This window comes from Thermobia domestica, chromosome 2 (genome assembly GCF_964235325.1).
Source record: "Thermobia domestica chromosome 2, izTheDome1.hap1.1, whole genome shotgun sequence".
NCBI classification, from domain to species: domain Eukaryota; kingdom Metazoa; phylum Arthropoda; class Insecta; order Zygentoma; family Lepismatidae; genus Thermobia; species Thermobia domestica.
The window spans coordinates 216,331,185-216,352,988 of NC_137455.1; positions in this window are offsets into that span (position 1 = coordinate 216,331,185).

A 21,804-nucleotide genomic window follows, 5' to 3' on the forward strand; every position below is an offset into this window, starting at 1 on the left:
ATCCCGTTTTTCTCATTTCCCCGCCTTAGATACATGATGGAGACAAGTGAATGGTACCGCCTGAAAGGCAGTTCTATTCTGAAGAGAATGATGTGCGACACATGGCCCTAGGGTAATTAGAGAAGTGTCAGGGAATTTTTACAAAATATAAACTTCTGTATAGGGGAATTTTGGACATTTTCGGAATTATTTTTTGCGGGCTTATTTTTGCACCTAGAAGATTGAAATTGTGCACAAACATTCAGTCCACCGAGTAGTATCTACCAGTTTTTTTTTCAGATTTCTGCGTTAAAACAGGGGGTACAGAGGGGCTAAACGTCGAAAAAGGGAAATTTTTACCAAAAAATTCCTTTCACGGGATTTTCCCGCATTAGATACATGATGAGTACAAGTGAGTGGTACCGCCTGAAAGGCAGTTCTATTCTGAAGAGAATGATGGGCGAAACATGGCCCTAGAGTAATTAGGAATGTCTCAGGGAATGTTTAAAAATTTCCCTCTGTATACGGGAATATGGGACATTGTCGGTATATATTTTTTTTTTGGGCGGGCTTACTTTTGCACCTGGAAAATTGGAAATGTGCATAAACATTCAGCCCACCGAGTAGTATTTACCAGATTTTTTTCAGATCTCTGCGTTAAAACAGAGGGGTCCAGGGTGGCTAAAAGTTGAAAAAAAGGATATTTAGACCCAAAAAATCCCGGTTTTCCTCATTTTCCCGCCTTAGATACATGATGGAGACACGTGAGTCACACCGACTGAAAGGCAGTTCTATTCTGAAGAGAACGACGGGCGAAACATGACCCTAGGGTAATTAGGGATGTCTCAGGAACTTTTTTACCTGAGATCATGGTGTTTTACAGTAATTTGGGGCATGGTGGGAATTCCTGATAAAATTTCTCCCGCCCTTGGTATTCAAGATAGAAACTTGAAATTCCCTCCGAAATTTTCCCTTTGACATCATTTTTCCCGCTTCTGGTATATGGTATGAGCATGCAAGTGGTATCATTTGAAAGCCAGCTCCATTTTGAAGAGAATGAGATATGAACCATGATTCTAGGATAAATAGTGACGATGCAGTAGCTGCTTGATTGAAAGTCTAAAAAATAGCCCAGAAAACTGGGTACCGAAAAGGGTTAAAGTGAGTCTCTGCACCTTACTATAGCATTTACAGGGATATAAACAGTAAAAAGTGTTGTACAGTCAATAAATCTATGACTCATAGCTACACCATACAACCATTAATTTTTGAAAATAGTGTTATCATCGTTCTTATTTATTTTGCAGGAAAAGAATGTAACATTTGGCCCTATAGTCCTGAACAACCTCTTTTAATCTGAAAGTCCTTGTGAAAGCATCAAATTCGGAAAAATTAACATCAGGTTTTGTGAGATGATGGTTTCAAGAGGCTTTTCTCCCAATGTCTAATGTGTAGTCCATTTTGTGATTAGAATCGTGGAGTGGTCACAATTCATCAATTTTTCAACCTATTTCATGAACGAAAGAGTACCTCAAAATAGAAACCATTCTGCACTAACAACTGGTAGGATTCAGCCTGTTGGTGTGTTCTTCTTTAGCCAGTGGAGAACTTCTTGAGACAATTTACTGATATTGTCCTCTACAACTATAACATAAATTTACATTTCCGTAGTACCGTTAATATAATTTAGATCCAAATCACTGATTCATAATCAGTTTTCTTCTCACAGATTTGCAAATATTATTAAATATTGGTGATATAAAAACAATTATTTGGAAGAATATTGTGCTGTATATTGCAATTTGTCACAGGCATTGCTGTAATAAGGTGAGCTTGGTGTAAACAATGTTTATGCATCACATACGTTTTTTTTTTGTTTTTTTTTACGAAATATCATTACTGTGAAGCGTTTTCTCAATAAATTCATAATTATAACAATTGAGGATATATGAAGTTCTGCCACAGTGAGAAGCGAGGGGACTCATTATGCATAATAACCTCGAATAAAGAGAGATGCAAAGACTCATTTTAATCAAGCATTCCGTTAAAATAATGGGGTTTCAAATCAATAGAAAGGGTTTCAAATCGGTCTACAAACTTCTTGTAGTAACCATTGCCAACTATAACTGTTCTTGGCTAACTGCAGAGAATTTCAAACCAGAAGAAATTTTGTAATTTTAATCACTATATTGGATCCGCCATTTTGAATTTTGTAATTTTGACGTCAGACTCTGAATCAGCTGTCCTACCCCTCCTGCCCCTCCCCCCCAACTGGTAGTATGTTTTCTTCTGAATTAAATGATTGTTTTCGGTCTATGCTTATTCTGTGACATTATAATACGACATTTCAATATCAAAATGGAGCATCGTCTTCATATTGCGAAAAATGTATAATAATGTATCATTTCTTGGAAAAAGATATTTACCTATATATCTGGGGAAATCAGTTGGCAGGGGGTACTGTTAGTTTATATTATTTTCTATCAGTACAGTAATATAATATGTAGCTATATTAAGAGAGAAGGTAGGATAAGAAAAGAGGTAAATGACAATGTAGGTTAAGAAAGAGAAAGAAGGAAGAAACACAAATTAGTATCTTGCTACCCACATTAGGGTTTACTACCGCTTATGGTAAAACGCGTACTTGAAAAGACAGAAAGAAAGTTAAAGAGAGAAAAGGATAAAAGTTAATGTTTAACAGTATCTAAAGAATGTCTATTAAAAACTGACCTATAGGTCTTCGGCAAAGTTTTAGAAAAAAGTGATTATCGTATCAATTATAAAAAAAGGAAAGTTTTAAAATTAAAACTACTGTTGTACAAGAATCGCATCACTGATTAAGACGGACCTAATACTGAATCAACACTTTAACAAATAATAAAGGAAATTCTCATTTGTAATTTTGAAGAACTGAGATTTTGTAAATTAAAATTTAATGCAGTACAAGGATCACACTACTCATTAAGGTAAAACAATTATTGAATCACAAATAACATTACGCTTGAGAAAAATTCTTATGGGAGTTTCTAAAAAACAAAATTTTGTAAACTCTAAATTAATATTGTAGAAGAATCACACCACTCATGCAACAGTGACTAAAACAACACTTTTAAAACTAAGTCAAATATTTATGCGTAGTGTTTGAGAAACGACATTTTGTAAACTTATCTGAAAGATAAAGCAAGAATGCGTAATTTTCAAATCTTTCCTAAGCCATTAGATTCTGCTGAGAAGTAATACAGTAATACCTATACTAAGTTCAATGAAGGTATCTGGAAAATAAAATGGAATTTATTTCATTATTGCTTCGTTGAATTTAAATATAAATTATTTATTTCTATTTCAAAAATTATTAACTTATATCTTTTTTGCAAAAATGTGAAAAGAACAATTACTGATAAATACACAGAGTCAGATCAACAATTGTTACTACTGTAGAATATAGGTCTCGACCAATCAGAATTGATTCCCGGCGGGAGCTCATGTGGTTCGGATTCCACGTTAATCAGTAGGTCCACGTCTCATATAGCCTCGCTGCTGTAAGGGACGCTAAACTAAAATCAACTCAACTCAACTCAATCAGAATTGAGTAAGGTGATGAATTGAGAAAGGGTACTTGAGAAAGAATGAGAACCAAGCTTACAAAAAATGCATCATATTGAGAAATGTTTAATGAAAAACGTATAATGACACAAATATCCTCGTTGATCATGAACCTAAACGGTATCTAATGAAGAATTTAATTGGTTAATGTTTGTCTGATGTCACACAACATCGAAGTGTCACTTGTTTTTGATCTCGTTTCGTCCATATATGACAAATATGTTCAAATATGTGTTTACCGACACATCACTATAATTGGAATGATAGAATTTCATTGAATCGACATATTTAACAAATGCTTAATTAGCTATTGTCACATTCTTATCAGCATAGATATGAATTTGTGGACCATCAAGTCATACAGTTGTAACGAATTATTTATCAATAATGAATACTTCATTGCTTTATTGCGATATAAAAAATCAAGACACGAAAGTGATTCATAATACGTAAAAAAACCTTGATATCAATACACCAATCAGTAAATGTACCGTTCATCTATAGTTATTATGAAGACGTCTTTGTTTTAAGATTCTTACACATAGCATCAATTCAATTCAATCAAGATTGTGTTTTAATACTGAACTTTAAAACAGAACGCGTTGCTCTTTATCAATATCAGACAATAAAACGCAATATTGATGATGGAATGTACTCTTCGTGAAACAGATTATGCAATTTCAACAACAAACAACAAACATATTTATGAGCACATAGAACTTACTACGAAACATGCAAATTAAAAAGTTTAAAATTTGACATTTTTCAAAATTATTAATTTGTAGTCTTAAGTTTCATTTATCATCGAGAATGTATCAGACATGAACTTCTAGTTTAACATAAGGATCAAATAACTCATCCTACTTTTCTTACTAAACTGCATCTTAGAAATGTTCCAAATAAAAGTTTTCTTTTTGTCTTTTTTAAAAGAATTACCTTATTTCCTACAACATGCATTTAAGCTTATTTCTTTGTTTTCTTACGGTGAATATAAGCATCCAAGAAAGACGGAAATGGGGAACGGTGTAACCTCAATAATGAGGAATTGCATACTTTATACCTTTTATGTAACATTGTTTGGGCCACTGAGTAAGAGACTCAGGAAGATTGGCCATGTATCAGAATGGACTAAAGTAGGAGCACTTTCAAATTTTAATTACAAACCCAATTCCAAAAAGGCCATTAGCAAGATCTAAGCGTAGTTGGGAGGAGAATACTAAGATGAATCTTGTAGAAGTAGTAATACAGGTACACAGTAGAACCTGGGTATATTTAAGTAATTACAGAATTCAATGGATGGAATTTACAAATGTAGTATTAAACTTTCAGGTTCAGTAGACCATAAGATTCCTTCAAGGCAAATTTCATATTCCCAAACGTCCATTTACCATGACCGTGTACGCCTTTTGTCTAGGTATTCTTTCTCCATTCCTCTTGATGTTGGTAGAAAAGGGATAAAACACACTTATTAATAGTATCTCAATTTGCACCATGCGATTTATGCAATATCGTAGTGGTGTAATTCAAGATCCCAGGTCATTTGAAAGAAAAGCACTTCCGCTGTCTAACATTCAAACTACATATTCCTAGTAATAAGATTACGTCAGGGGCGATCGTCCCCCAGAAAAGGAAACTTTTCTTTTTATATAAATAAAACCCATTCCAGAGTTTGGAGCTCTTAAAAGAACCTATAAGTAGCAGCATTACAACCCACCGCCCCCTGAAGTCCGTCCTGGATCCGGCCCTGGTTAACGTCTACCTTAAAACAACACACAAATATGAATGGTAACATAAACGTAAAATAAAGGAATCACCTTCCCTAAATAATCTTGTGAAACACTGCAAACGTTAGCAGCAGACATTCTTGTTTTCTTCAAATACACGCGTAGCCTCCCGGATTTCACCATAAACTATGAAATTAATGGAGAGTACTTGAGGCGCTTTTGGGTTCCAGAAATTTACGGTAAATGACACCTATAACCATAGGTTTGTTAACTTAAAACGCTAATGTGCGAATTAAGAATTAGTGCGATATAGGCAACTCTCCCTATATATATTTACACCAGCTATTTGTAAAATCACAATTAGAATTTGGATCGATAATGTGGAATAGCATTTATAAATCTAAAAACACAATAAAAAATAAGCAACAAGTTTTTAATTGGATCATTACATTTTAAAATGATAAGAAACTATTATTCACATATGTATTGGAATGGTAATTAGCATTTAGAGGTTCTTAATAAGAGAAGAAGAAGTTTTGATAAAGTTTGTATGCAAGAAATATTCATCGACATTATCACATGTATTCTGTAATTAGGGATTGGCACGAACCGACCCAAATGTATTTTTCTGGAGTCGAGTTTCCAGCCAAGTCATGTTTTTTATGTCGAGTTTCGTGTCGAGTCGAGTTTGATAAATGAGTCGCTCGTTAAGCTAGTTTTAACTTGTTTTGAAATCATGTCTCGATAACGAGATAACAAAACATTTTTATAACGAGACTGCCTCAAATGTCGTGAGCACCAATATAAGTATATACTATATGTAGTTCTTAGCATTAAGGTAGAGTACTGCGCGGTCGAATTGTTTAGCCCCAGCAGAAGTAAAACCGGGTAGTGATGTTAACCGACTCAGCTTGGTTCAACTGAGCAAACAGCTCGAACCCGCTCGGTTGGAATGAGCCATCGACTCAGCTCAGTTGAAACCAATCCATCGACTCGGTTCGATTTGTTTCAATTGACTCGATAGGTCGAGCCGCCTTGATTGATGTGAGCTATCAATGCGGTTCGGTTCTGCTCAGGTGAGCCATCGGCTCGAGCCGGATCGGGTAGGTGGACTGTTGCTTCTGCTTACTTCTCTGTTCGGCTCGATAGTGAATGAGCTGTGAGACGAACCACTCGAGCCGTTGACAACCCTAAACCAGAATCGAGCAATTTTGAACATGTTTGGCCTGCGCCCTATAACTTTTAACAATTTTTGGCTTGAGCCCGAATACTTGCTCCTCCAGAACTCAATCCCAGAACCTCGTAAACGATGTCCTTGCCTCCTAGACTTCACGACTGCCGAGGTTTCCAATCAACTAGCTTTTGGTATTCAGATACAAACCGCCCATCTTTCATATTTATACACGCTGTTGTTATAATAATAATAATAATAATAATAATAATAATAATAATAATAATAATAATAATAATAATAATAATAATAATAATAATAATAATAATAATAATAATAATAGATAAATTGTAGTAGTATCATTGATAAGAGAATAATTATATTAACTGACTTGTACTCCACTTATAACGTGCGGTTTAGTTCGACATCTTTATGTGAGCGTTGCAGTACTTTTTCCTGATACCATTCATATGACATAGGAAAGAAGGTGGTACGTTGCTTTCATTTACCTAGCAATGTCGCGATGGTACCTATATTAAAATAGTCCTGGCCTGGCAGCTAACGTCCCTCATCTATTTCCAACGGCATAAGCCAAATATCAGTTTGCCGTAGTTAAATTTAATTCAATTCCGTTTCGTAGCTGTCCCCTTGCTCTTGATGATAACGTCAGCGCTGTGAAGTTTGGACATTGAATTTGCGTGTGATTCTTAATCCTTCATATGCTCGTCCTATCCATTCTCCTTGGCCCAGAGTACTTAAAACTACAAGCAGGATTTATCTCGTTTTGCTATATGACATAAGATAATCGTGAAAATAAAATAAAATTTTATTGCAAATTCATGTTTTAGTTCAATTCCCAAACATAGGTTACCACAACTTAAAGTTTCAGGGGGCCAATTAACATCAAGGGAAGTTCACTCACTGACCCCGTCTAGTAACGGTTCTGATGCTCCTTCGGAATTGAATCCCGAAATCTCGTGAACAATATCCTCTCCTCCTACACTTCACGACTACCCAAGTAGGTGGTCAACTAGTTTTTAGTACATACAAACCGCCTATCTTTCATGTTTATACACGGTGTTGTTATAATAACGATAATAATAATAATAATAATAATAATAATAATAATAATAATAATAATAATAATAATAATAATAATAATAATAATAATAATAATAATAATAATAATAAAAGTCTCTGGTGCGGGAGACCAGGGTTCGGTTCTCGGCGAGATCTCATGTGGTTCGGATTAGGGCTGTTCCGATGATCGAGTAATCGATAACAATTCGATAAAATTTCAAAACCGTTTCATCGATAAAGAATATTAATTTTATCGAATTAACGAAGTTTCGAGACTCTGAAATATTCGAAACTCTCAAAATGTTCGAGACTCCCGAAATGTTCGGAACTCTCGAAGTGTTCGAGTCATGTAAGAAACATTAGACAACTTCGAGCACTCAAACTGTTCGAGAGTCTCGAATTGTTTGAAAGCAGGAAATACAGAAATATATCAGTATGATCGCATGTCGCTTGGATATTTTGAAAAGTTCAGGATTATCGGAGTGTTCGGAAAAAACAATGTATTTGAGGTTATCATAGTTGTACATAATGTGTATTACATATATGCAGGGTATTTATTTTAAAACTTCTCTCCTTAGCAATGAGTGAAGGAAAAGTTTTTTTAACCACAGATCTGTACAAGGTTTAAGCAGATTGTCAGAAGAGAGAAAGAGGGAGAGAAAACATGCATCACCCGAACGGAATTGGAATCCAAGACACCAGTAGTCTACTAATAGTCACTTTGCCGATTGCGCCAATAACGGGAGAGGCAGAAAAATAATTTTAATATGATTTCGAGGGTTTAATTTAAAGTTCTGTATAGAGACAGTTACTGATATAGGTAGAGGTAAGGAAATTCGATAACGCTGAAGACTTATCAAACTTCCGTTTCGAAAATTTACTATACGGCGCTCGAATGCTTTCGAGTATTTGAGATTGTAATGAAACAAACCTTGAGAATTTTGGGTGCGAAGCTCCCTATTACAGGTCGTCCTGTCTGTCTGTATGTGGCATCCGACGATAACTTTCGAACGGATTGTCCAATTTTGATGGAACTCATTTTAAAATGTTATCGTTTGCTTTCACCAGAAACTATTGTTTTGGTTGCCATACGACAAGGGAAATTTTCCCGAATTCAAGTATTTGTTCTTACTTTGAGCATAGGCGTGTGAAAGCTATGATAACTCTCGAATGAATTGTCCGATCTTAAAGGGGATAGATCTAAATGCATATGTCATGTATCTGTTTCTCTTGGTTACTTTATGATATTTGATTTTGTACATAAGATGCCGTGCGGCTCTGGGGCATTACCAACCTCAGATTCAATGCGTACCTGGGAGGGATGCGGCCGAGACGTGGTGCCGACAACGCCACATTCATCTACGACTGAGATCAAGAAAGTTTGGAGAATTAACTCCACACTCCCTATATGCCCTCATGGCGTGGTGTTATACACAAGGGAGAACTTTACATATGACAGAACAGAGACTAAAGGAAAATGGAATGAAATGAAATCTTCCAGTTTAATGACCTACTATTATGTCTGTTAGGCTAAGGGAGAAGGATGATTAAGGCAAGTGAATGATGATGGAATAATTGGTGGAATGAGAATGTGGGAGTAAACGGGAGTACGCCGAGAAAACCCACGGACACAATGTTGTTCACCACAAATTTACTTGGTCGGGGATCGAACGAGAAAGGGACAAAAGGGATGAAGGAGAAAGGGGATAAAAACATACATGCTCTGACTTACATTTCAATGGCTCTGATTAAATTTCCATATCAAATTAAAATAACTTCCGATCAGTTCTTAAGGAAGAAAACAAAAACATCATTTCTTCAAGAGTTCTCTAGCTATATTGTTGCAAACAGACTTTCAAAGAAAGATGGTCATTCAGTTACTTGCTTTGGAGTTGCTGAAAGAAATATTAGACCCTATCTCTCCTGTCGTGTCCTGCATACAATAGGCTACTTATCGCTGTTTCTTTCTTTTCCGAAACAAAAAGCCAATGTCTTTGATACCGATTGCGATTACATTCCACTTCGGTTGTAATCAGATTTTTCTATGGGAAACAAGGTTATACTGATAATTCAAGGTGAAACGGTGCTGGAAAGAGTGTTTAAGTTACTGTAGTGAAAATGTCAGTTAAAAGATCATATGGGATATTTGGATCATTCTGAAACTTGGATATTTGGATAGGGCATATACTAGTTCCTAAATAAAATGTTGGCTCAACTACGGTAGATCCTATAGTATTAAGGCTATGGACCTATAAAGTTAATTTATTCATGTTTTCGGCAGCCTATAACTCCAAAAGGAAGCATTTGTACAACCAGGTTGGTCTATACGTTTTGTTTTACCTTGGTCTCAGGATAGGGTTTCCATATTTTAAAATTAAAAAAGCAGGGGATTCTAAACCGTAAGTACTTATGTGAACTTGTGTATTACAAATATTGACGATCCTTCTGACCATTTTTTTGTGATTTCTTTGTTAAGTGACACTTCCAATATACTTTTCCAACAAAAATTAAGTAAAGCAAATTTAGTTTTTACCTTTAATGTTTTATTAACTTCAACAAATGTGAGTCTCGAATTGTAAAGTAGGTATTAAGTAAGTATTACAGTGAGTTATCTCTAATAAGGATATCTGTAAGACAAGTTGTTTTCTCAAAAGAAATAAAACAAGCGATATATGGCAGATGTTGTTCAAACGGTTTTCTCTCTAAGAAATACAAAATAATTTCTAAACTTTTATCGTAAGAAAGCTGAAACATATTTAGGAGTCTTGGTCCATCTCTTATAAACTTTCTAATCATTTTCAAAGATTTCTACTTGAAATCATACTAACATACGAAATTACCACAGTTTCACAATATATGAAATTCAGTATAAACATTTTGAAAGAAAAAATACTAATAACGAATCTAATCTAAATAAAATGTTAAGGATATCGTAATTCAATTTGCAATCATTTCTGAATATATGAAGACTAGTTGAACATATAGATTACGTAACAACATAGACTTGTTCAGTTGAACTGGACAGAATGTTATCAAAGAAATACGCACCCATGAGATCATACATTAGTATTCATGGGTTGAACCAAAATGTGTATGATTACGTCATTTTTTCATTTTTCAATCCTTTTAACTTTCTTTAAATAACCTCGATTGCATAAAATCTTATCATAAAATTCTACGCATGATAGGTCTTTCATATTGTACAAAACCAGTAGTAATAATTAGACAGTTTCTACGTTCATCTTGTTTCTGTCATCTGTCCACTCGCGGTTGAGATTGAAACAGAAATGTAGCGGTTTACGTTGAATATAACAACACTTCATCAACAAAGTCGTCTTAGATTTTTCTCCAATCCAAAAAGGAGGGTGGTTTTTCGTGATTAAGAAATGATTAAGCGGAGGACGAATATAAGACCTGAAAATCTGCTGGTATCCGCTAAAATCAGATAATATAGCAACCCTATGTCAGGAATCTCCTCCCAAACGTTGGCGGTGTTGTTTTGAAATACTCTGTATAAAATAATGCACCACATTATTCTGAATTGATGCAAAACTCTTACGTTTTTAAAGCCTACATTATCCGTCCAGAAAGCAATCTGCCTTCACCAAACGACGCTTCTGGATCTGATAGTGTGTGGATTCATCATAATGTACAAACCGACTGTATAGAACATATGCTACAGTGTATATTCACCGTCGAGGAAATATATTTATGTCCGTTTTTCATCTTCATTAAACTTAGTGATGATTTCAAGGTTTCCCCCGGGTAGGCTTACCATACGTCCTAGATTCAAGCCCGGTCCGGAAAATTGTCTGGGATTAACTAATGCCCGTAATTTTAGGGAAAATGGAAAACTGGAAAATTTCGCTGTGTTTGGTCTAGTGCTTGGCTTACAATTCAGTCTTGTGCTGATATTTATGAAAAATCAATAGCAATAAGGTGTTCTGCGCAAGAATACTTTACTCAGGAAATTAATTAAGACAATACAATAATATAAAAATATATTTTAAGTATAGAAAATGAGCATAAGCATTTTTGGAACTTAAGATTAGACTTTTCTTAACTTCTCAATAAATACACACCATTCTTAAAAATATCCAGAAATTATGATAATCCTACCCCGTGGGATTTTGAATGCACGGAGGGTGAAATTAGCAAAAATACTGGTAAGCCACGGTGAACATGATCAGGGATATGTTTGTAGGAGAATATTCCTCCTGAACAATCCTCTGAAATCACCACTGATTTGACTAACATTTATTTTACTGAAAGGCTAAAGGGGGAGTTTGCGCCCAAAGCATCATATCTGATTACGGCAATGTGTGACTAGTGGCCATTAAGAGAAAGCAAACACGACAGAAGATAACACATTTGGCTTAAAAATAAAATTTCACTACAACATTTTAGCAACACCGTACGTGATTTATGTGGTTTAGGTATTGGGCGTATACTATATCGTATGAAGAGCAAATTACCCTATTTGTACGTTTAAGAACTATGTCTGACAACACTGATACAATAGCTGTCAGCAAATAACAAACAAGAGATAAAATTCAGGAAGAAATTGAACTTCCTGTGTGTGCGTGTGGGGGGGGGTGGGGGGGACGAAAAAGCAATCCCTTTCTGTACACTTTCCTTTCTCCTCACAAATAAAATTTGGAATAACTTATCTGTTGAAAAAAGTAACCGATGACAACTGGATAAATTTTCACTCCCGAAGTTCGATACGTCCTCAGCCTTATCGAACACCCCTTGTTCGGATTCCACGTTAATCAGTAGGTGCACTGATTCAGTGATAAGGTATTATATTTCGTCCACTGAGAAATCAATAAACAAAATGGATACTGGAGTGGCACAAACCCAGACTGGCGCCAACACAACAAAGAGGTGGATTGGGAAAAGGTGATTGTGTAGTGTGGAATCTGGGGGACGTGCATTATTGGACCGTACTTCATCCACGGCATCCTGACTGGTGAGTAATATCGTGCTCTGTTCTAGGATGATGTATACCCTGCTCTCTTGGGTGAGGACGATGATTTCCCATCCTTTATCCAGCAAGACGAGTTTGATCTCACTATGCATTACGTATACACCTATGTCTCTATAGAGCATTTTCGGGACATTAGATAGGACGACGTGGACGGATAGAGTGGCCACCACGATCCCCAGATTTTACGCCGCTAGACTTTTTCCTCTGGGACCATCTGAAGAACCTGGATTATCAAGAACCAATCCGTGATATCCACCATCTGATGCAGCAAATTTTGCAATATTGTGTAACCGTTGCCTCGACATGCTGTTGGGATCCCATGAGGATTGGGAGAGGCGCCTTGCAGTGTCTTCTTCAAGAAAGACAGCACATAGAGCACATGCTGTAATATCAAATCTTCACCCTTTGTTAAGCAATAACTTTAGGAGACCACTTGCATCCTATGGTCCGGATGTTGTTCCCGTACGATGACGCCATCTTCCAGGATGATAATGCACCCATTCACACAGCTGGCGTTGTTGCAGCGTGGTTTGAGGAACATCGGCATGAAGTTCAACACCTCCCCTGGCCCGTCCAATCCCCAGATCTCAACATAATTGAACATCTGTGTCCGTCTTGGAAACAGGACTCCGGCGACTATTTCCACCTCCATCCTCTCTCACAGGACTGGCCGATGCCCTGCACGAGGAATGATGTAAAATTCCACTTGCTACCATTCACGACCTCTATGCCTCCATCCCACGTCGCATCAAGGCTGTTCTGAAGGTGATAGGTGGCCCGACACTATATTAATCTGGTAAGTTGCAATTTCGTTCAGGTGTTTCCATTTTTCTGATCACCATCTGTATATATATATATATATATATATATATATATATATATATATATATATATATATATATATATATATATATATATATATATATATATATATATGTGTGTGTGTGTGTGTGTGTGTAATAGTACTTTTGTGTAAGGACAGGAAAATAAAATCAATTGAGGAAACAGGCAACACAAAGCAAATTCACAGTAAAGTCGCCTTACAAAACACGTATTTCACAAAGGTTGAATGACGATCAATTCTATTCTCAAAGAACGGAAACGACACCAAAGTGTCTTTTTATTTCCATTTTCTTAGTTTCCTTTCTCCTGCTCGTTTCATCCGTCATTCATCTCCCTCTCTCTTCCTACTCTAATTTAATAGCAAATGACAGAGCAGCAGAGAAGAACCATTCACAATCAAGAAAGAGGAGATGAATATTCTTTTGGAATTTCATGTGATGACAAAAAAATATAGACATTGATGAACAGGAAAAATTCTTAAGCACGGAAACAGTTATTCTCCCACATCATGTTTTCCTCTTACTGACGTAACACATTTTTTTGAACAAATGTTTTTATTACATACTGTTTCTGAAATTTAAAGGTAAAAATCTGTTTATTTTCCATGGTTCGAGAGCTATATGAAAATAGTTCGAAGGATTGTAGCTATCAATGTTTCAAGTTTCTCATAGACCGACTACAGACAAATCATATTCTGGGTCGGAAGTGCAGTGGCAGTTACCAGTAACTCTCCCAATTTAAGAAGACAGTACTATCATGTCACAATATGTATAATTTTCATTCAGTTTCTCATTAAACAATATTAATTAGTATGTTTAATACTAGTGTGTTATTAATATTAATTATAATGATACAATTGAACCAGAAGATAATCGAACACCCAACATACTGTGACGTATTTTTAACAAAATGAACTCAAAACAATTTCCGCAATGGCCCATAAATTTTCTTCTGATTAGCACTACGACCAAACTTTTAGTGCATGCACTTATGTTGTAGTTATGTGTCTTTTATGTGTCTTTTATGTTGTAGTTGTATAACAAATTTTCTTTCTCTATTTTCAAATAAGATTATAATCAAAAAGGAAATAGACAAGCGGACTCACCAACGGTCGGTCCTTGAATTTCTGTACAAGACTGACGATCCTCAACCATATCATTTGGACGCAAATTATTTTATGTGCATGGGAACGACACCTTGGATAGCAGCAATATTCCGAAGTGGGTACTAAGCTTCTACAACGTTGATTTCTGTCTGCTGGACTAACCACGTCCGGCAGACAATCAATTGCAATGAACAATATTAACGAAGACCACATTCATCAAATCACAAGGAATGACACATAACCACTCAATAGTTTGTCGTGGGTCTTATTGTTTGTCACTGGCAAAGGTGCGACGTGCTGTAAACTGATGTGCACGACAGCTTCACAGTAGCTGCAAAATACGTTAGTCATGTATCACCAAAGGAATTTTGTAAGGCGAGACTTTCAGTTTAAAGGGAGATCTGAATAAGGTAGTGCATTCGAGTCAGGCCCCGATGTACGCATTCTGCCATTTAGACTACGAGAACACATACTAAACTTTGTGACTATAAGCTTATATTGATTGTGTATTGTGGTGATACAATTCCTTTTAACCGACTTCAAAAAAGAGATTCTCAGTTTTACTTGTATGTATGTGTGTATGGCTATAAGCAATTATCTCTAGAACTATTTGGTCATATTTCGATTTGCGTTTTTATTAGTCGAATAAGCTATTTCCAAGATACCGTATGTTTGTGTGTATAAAAAACTTGAAATAAACGATAATGATTTAATTAATTTTTAAGAACTCAGATAATTCCAGCAGCGTTTGATGAGAAAAATCTATCTTCAATATAAGGTCTAGTGTAACTAGAAATTCAGGAGTGTGAGGCGATTTGTAATGATTATCATAACAAATGGATGTTTAGACTGATAATGGATGTTTAGATCATTGGCGATATCGTAACTGTTTACATGCGGATCTTGATCAACTTTGCCAGAATATTATGCACTTTTTCGATGATTGGTTGTCCTCTGCAAGACCCATCTGAGAAATCGAAATTTCTCTCCCATGTTCTTCTCGAATGTTCACTGAGCTGGTTGGTTTTGAATTTAACGTCCCTTTCAGCAGCGAGGCTATAGGGGACGAGACCTACAGATTAACGTGGAATCCGAACAACATGAACTCCCGCCGGGAATCGAACCCGGGTGTTCCACGCCAAAGGCGCGTACTTTAACCACTTAGCCACGAAGGAGTTCGAATGTTCACTGAAATCTAGAATATAGTTTCTTCGACTGTTTAAAAAAAATGGCCCTGTAGTGGCCAAATGGTCAATGATTCGTAATTATGTCCCGTAATACTTTTTTTTCAGGAACACAATATTGACAACATATCGACAGTTTCAAGCAATTCCACCGAAATCCAATTGGGAGCAACTGGATTGCGCACAATATAGATCCCGAATTGCGCATAAATCTCTGTTGGCCTTGCTGAATGCAGATTTTTGTGCAACGTTGCCACAATGGTAGATTTAAAATCTCTGCGCAAAGAAGGTTTTCCTTCAGACTAGCATAGAAACAGAAATTATAAATAAAATTAATATTATATTGAGGATTAACTAAATATAATTTGATCAGTAGATACAAGAAGTCATGATACCTATGTTAAAATTTTCTTGTCTCATAATCTGAACATGTATCACCTTTAAGCATTTCATACTGTTTCAATATAAAGTTATGTTTCTTTAAATTTTCATTTCTTTGTGTACTGGTATCTCCTTTCACAATTGATCTTAATTTCAATTTTGTTTCTGATTGTATCTTCAACAAAGATGAGATCACCTGATAAATGTCTGGACCCAGTGAATAGAATTATTAATTGTAGTGTTTATGAAATGCTTCCGCCCTATTTGTCATTCGAGGAGCAACTGAGGGTTCTGAAGCCCATATTCTACGTGGAAACCTAAATAAAACGAAGCAAACAATTATGATGACATTCTCTATGTTAAAAATAATAATAGGAATATATACTTCCCACTACTTGCCAAATTTTATGTAAAAATTGACAATTTAATATCAAAGTGAATAAATTTCTCCATTGTCGTAAATCTTTGCTTTGGTAAATTTATTAAGGTCTGTCCTTAACGTCTCTTTTTCCCAGTCATTTAATAGAATAATTGTTACAATATGTGCGATACAATAAACTTAAATTACAATACTATCAACATGCACGGCAGTGCATGAGAGCCAAGTTCCACGAAGAAAATGAAAACTGGTCTGCACTGCCGTAAGCATATTATACATGAACAAGAGTTTTGGGTAAAATCGCCGTATTCGAGGCTCTGTAAAAGCGAAACTCTTAAGAGTAGAAACATGAGATTTAGAACTTTAGGAGAAATCCTAGAAGTGTGCTCACATACCAAATCTGACATTCCTACTGTCAACCATATTTGAGTACTGGACCCCCAAAATATGCAGTTTTCAGGCTCACTGACTCACACTCACTCATGAAAATTGACTAGAGACTTTCCAATGAGATAGAGACGTGAAACTTTGCATAATAGTACCCTATAATGACTTGAGTATGGGAAAAGTCCGAAATGTGAGGAATGTGCAATGAGAATTTTTTTATGGGCAAAAAATTGTCCTTGGCCAAGCAAGAAATCTCTTCTCTCACTCACTCATCAAATTAATTAGGTACTTCCCAATGAGATAGAGACGTGAAACTTTGCGTAAAGGTACCCTAAAAGCACTTGAGTATGGTAAAAGTCGGAAATGTGAGGAATGTGCAATGATATTTTTTGGGGGGCAAAAAACTGTCCTTAGCCAAGCGAGAAATCCTTTCTCTTACTCACTCATCAAATTGATTAGGTACTTCCCGATAAGATAGAGACGTGAAACTTTGCATAAAGGTACCCTATAATGACGTGAGCATGGAAAAAGTAAAAAATGTGAGGAATGTGCAATTGGAATTTTTTTATGGACAAAAAACTGTCCTTAGCCAAGCAAGAAATCATTTCACACACCACTCATCAAGTTGATTAGGTACTTTCCCATGAGATAGACGTGAAACTTTGCATAAGATTACCCTATAGTGACTTGACCAAGGACAAAGTCCGAAATGTGAGGAATGTGCAATGGGAATTTTTTTTATGGGCAAGAAACTAATGTTATCCAAGGAAGAAATCGATTCTCTCACTCACTCATCAAATTGATTGGGTACTTTCCAATGAGAGAAAGACATGAAACTTTGAATAAAGGTATCCTATAATGACTTGAGCATGGAGAAAGTCCGAAATGTGAGAAATGTGCAATGGGAAATTTCTTATTTGCAAAAATGTCCTTGACCAAGCAAGAAATCGTTTCTCTCACTCACTGATCAAATTGATTAGGTACTTCCCAATGAGATAGAGACGTGAAACTTTGCGTAAAGGTACCCTATAATGACTTGAGTATGGAAAATATCCGAAATGTGAGGAATGTGCAATGGGGATTTTTTATGTTCAAGAAACTGCCCTTAGGCAAGCAAAAAATCTTTTCACTTATTCACTTATTAATAATATAAAATCTGTCAATAAATGTTAAAGCACCTTCTTAAATCTAGTTAGAATATATAATTAGTTTGAAACAGTATTATGTTTTATTACATACACTACTACTATGTACAGTAAATGCTATCATTGTTGGTACCTAATGTTACTCGCACAAGTTAGGACGATAATATTAGCTTCTTCATTTATAAATAGAAACTTTTCTCTATCATGACTGAACTAATCTTCTCTTCAATCATTTGCCTAATAGACTCTGTAATATTTGTCGGACGAACTGGTTATTTATTTTCGAATACAGTATATATATATATATATATATATATATATATATATATATATATATATATATATATACTGTATTACCTTGATATATCAAGTAACTTGATACCTTCTCAAGTTACTTGAAAAGGTATCAAGTTACGTGCAGCATCAAATATTACTTATAACATCACTTTTATAAAGCCAAAAAGCTAACCAGGATACTGTTTTTCGCTTCTCCTGCAAAATGCACATAGCAGGTTTTGAATTGCCGCCGACGATATATATATATATATATATATATATATATATATATATATCTTCTCTATCCTTATGTGTTAATTCCTCTGTATTTTCTAAATTAGCTCAGTCCTAGTAATTTTATTCGGCCCTTGGTTCGGGTATTCCGCTGCTCTTTTCTTACAGATTTGCATAACAGAAGAGAAAATATTTTCCATCTGACAACATTGCTTAATTTTTCTCTGCGCAATCCTGTACATAATGACACCTTGTCAATGCCTTATCAGATAAAACTGATAAAACCGGAAAAGTGTGCGCAATTTTATTGCAGCCATCCAATTTCCATAAGGATTTTGCGGAGTTCTTTGCAATCGTATTCAAGTCTTCAAACCTTTTATTTTTTTTTCTTCTTCTTAATTCGAAGATCAGTATTATATGTTCACATTCTGTTAATGACGAAAGTTTAAATTCGTAACTCTCAAATCTAATATCGTAACTTAGTGTCGAATAGTTCAGAGGAAAATGTAATAGTAATAAAGGTAAATCTTTCTTACTCACCTCGTTGGCGTAGGAGTTCCATATCTCGTACAAGTGAATGAAACATTTGTATTCTGTGTATTAAAAATATGCAGCTCTCATATCTTTAGGACAAAGATACGAGTAATAAAGTTCAAATTTCCCGTTCTCCACACTTTTGGAAGAAAGTTCGAGAAGGAATTTGATTTTCATTCTTTGATAAGAATTTTTAACATTTCATATTTTCGTAATGTGTATTCATCGTTTCCAAAGATTGTTTCCAAACCTGTATGGGATAAACTGAATTCGTAAAGTAAACTTCGTTCGTATTCTCTGGAGCAATATTTTACTTGTAGGAAATGTTTATGTTTTAGTCTAAACTTTGAAAAGAAAGCGTTTACGGAGACTAGCGTATTTGAATAGAATAAGAGAAACGGACTGCGAGAAAAACAGATATATATATATATATATATATATATATATATATATATATATATATATATATATATATATATATATATATATATATATATATATATGAGATGAAAGTTTAATCAGAAAAAATCAGAGGCTTTGGAAATTAGTTCAACCTTTTCCTTGAGCTTAAATTTAACTTTCTTTTCATTATCGAATAAGGAAATGACTAAAAAACATGTGTTGGAGATAGTCATCGAAATGATATCCGTTTTATGCACACGAAATATGCACTTACACAGCCTTGACATGTTTGCTGAGTATATAACAATATATCAGGTCAAAAAATGAGGAGTTTCAATTTGCTTCCTAAGAAAATATCTCATTTCTTCAAATTATTGCATAAATTGAGAATTATAAAAAATATCAATCTGCTGCAATGAAAACAAAGACACAATTGAGCAGAAGCTAATGGCACTGCTGCGTACAGTACATGTGCAAGGAATATTTATGTTAGTTTGATTCAATTACTTCCTTTAACTTCAAATACTTCCAAAAACCTGTCTCTCTAATACAAATGAAATTTGCAATTGTAATTTTGAGCTTTTCGAAGGTAATTCCAACCTTTATGAGTTATTGTCAGTTATAAAATGAAATGAAATGAAATCTCTAAGTTTTACGTCCCACGGTTATGCGAAATAGGCTAAAGGAGACGATGATGATGAAAGATGAGTGAAATGATGGAATGAAGAAAGTGGGAGGAAACGGGAGAAACCCGAGAAAATCCACGAACACGGTGTTTGTCCACCACAAAGTCCACAAGGCGCGAGCTGTGATCGAACCAAGGACCTCAAGCACCGGAGGTGAACGCTCTACCACTGAGCCACCGCGCCCCCCTCGTCAGTTATAAGTATTAAAATTAAGTTTAAGAGCAAGAGTAAAAGTAAAAGGAAGATAAGTGGCCTATAACAATTAGAAGTTTTTAGTGAAAATATCAGTGTAAATTCCTGAAAATCGGGCAGTAATTTTAAGCTATGAAGAATAAAACACACACACACACACACACATGTATATATATATATATATATATATACGCAGTCAATAAGGAAAATTAAAGATAGCAACAGGGCCTTGAGTTGAACGTTATTCACCAGTTTATGTCTTTCATATAGAGGATGATAGGAGAACAATAGAAAGGAATGCAGAGGTGTTATTAAATGCTTGCAGGGACATGGGTTTAGAAGTAAATTGATAGAAAACTAAACACATGAAAGTTCGTCGGGATCGTAATACGGCAAATTATGGATGCGTTAAAATATCAAATAATACTTTTGATAAAGTGAATACTTTCAAATATCTAGGATCAATATTTACAGAAAAAAAAAACACATATTCACGAAGTAACTAAATGTCACTAAAATCAGGAATTTGTGTTATTATTCAGTGCAAAATCTCTTCTCGCCGCGCATTTTGTCCAATAATTTCAAGCTTAAAATATATAAAAAGATAATAATGCCTGTTGTTCTATATGGTTGCGAATAGACTGAAAGTATTTGAGAACAAGATTCTGAGACGAATATTAGGGCCCAAAAGGAAGGGGAACGGGAATGGATGAAACTTCATAACAGGGAATTACATAATTTATATGGTTTACAAAACATTGTTACTGTCTTCAAGTCTAGGAGGCTCAGGTGGGCAGGTCATATAGCCAGGATGAAATAAAGCAGGAATGCTTTCAGAATCTTAACTGGAAGACCAATCGGTAAACGACCATTAAGAAGACCTAGGCGCAAATGGGAGGTCAGTATTAAGATGGATCTCGCAGAAATAAAAATAAAATAGAAATTGGATCCAATTAGCTAAAGATAGAAGACAGTGGATGCTTTTTGCGTACGCAGTATTGAACCTTCGGATTCCATAGATAATATAGTTGGTTAGTTAGTTTAATTACATATATGTAGTTCAGTAGGCCAGTTTTCTTTAGGTTGAGCTGATGTTTTTATTAAGTCCAAAACCATTGAATAGAAAGCAATTTTATTTTATTTGTACATATTTGAATAATATGAAGCAAGAAAAGAAGAATGCAGTAGAAATTATGAAGGTTTCTCAATATTCTTACTTTTAACATAATAACATTTCTAAACTCAATGAATTTAGAACTTTTTATGAGCATAATCGAGTTAGAGGTTTGAAAAATTGTTAATATTTTCTGAACGAAACAAAAGCCCTCCTCATAGAGATTATATATGCAATTTGAGACAAAATGTAAATCCGTATTACGTTTTATGGATTTTATAAATTATTCACCGTGCCATAACGATAAAAGAGGAGGTAGCATATCCATAATGAAAATAATTCCTAATTGATCACTATTTGAAAAGAACAACTAAAGGAAATGAAGTGGAATTGAA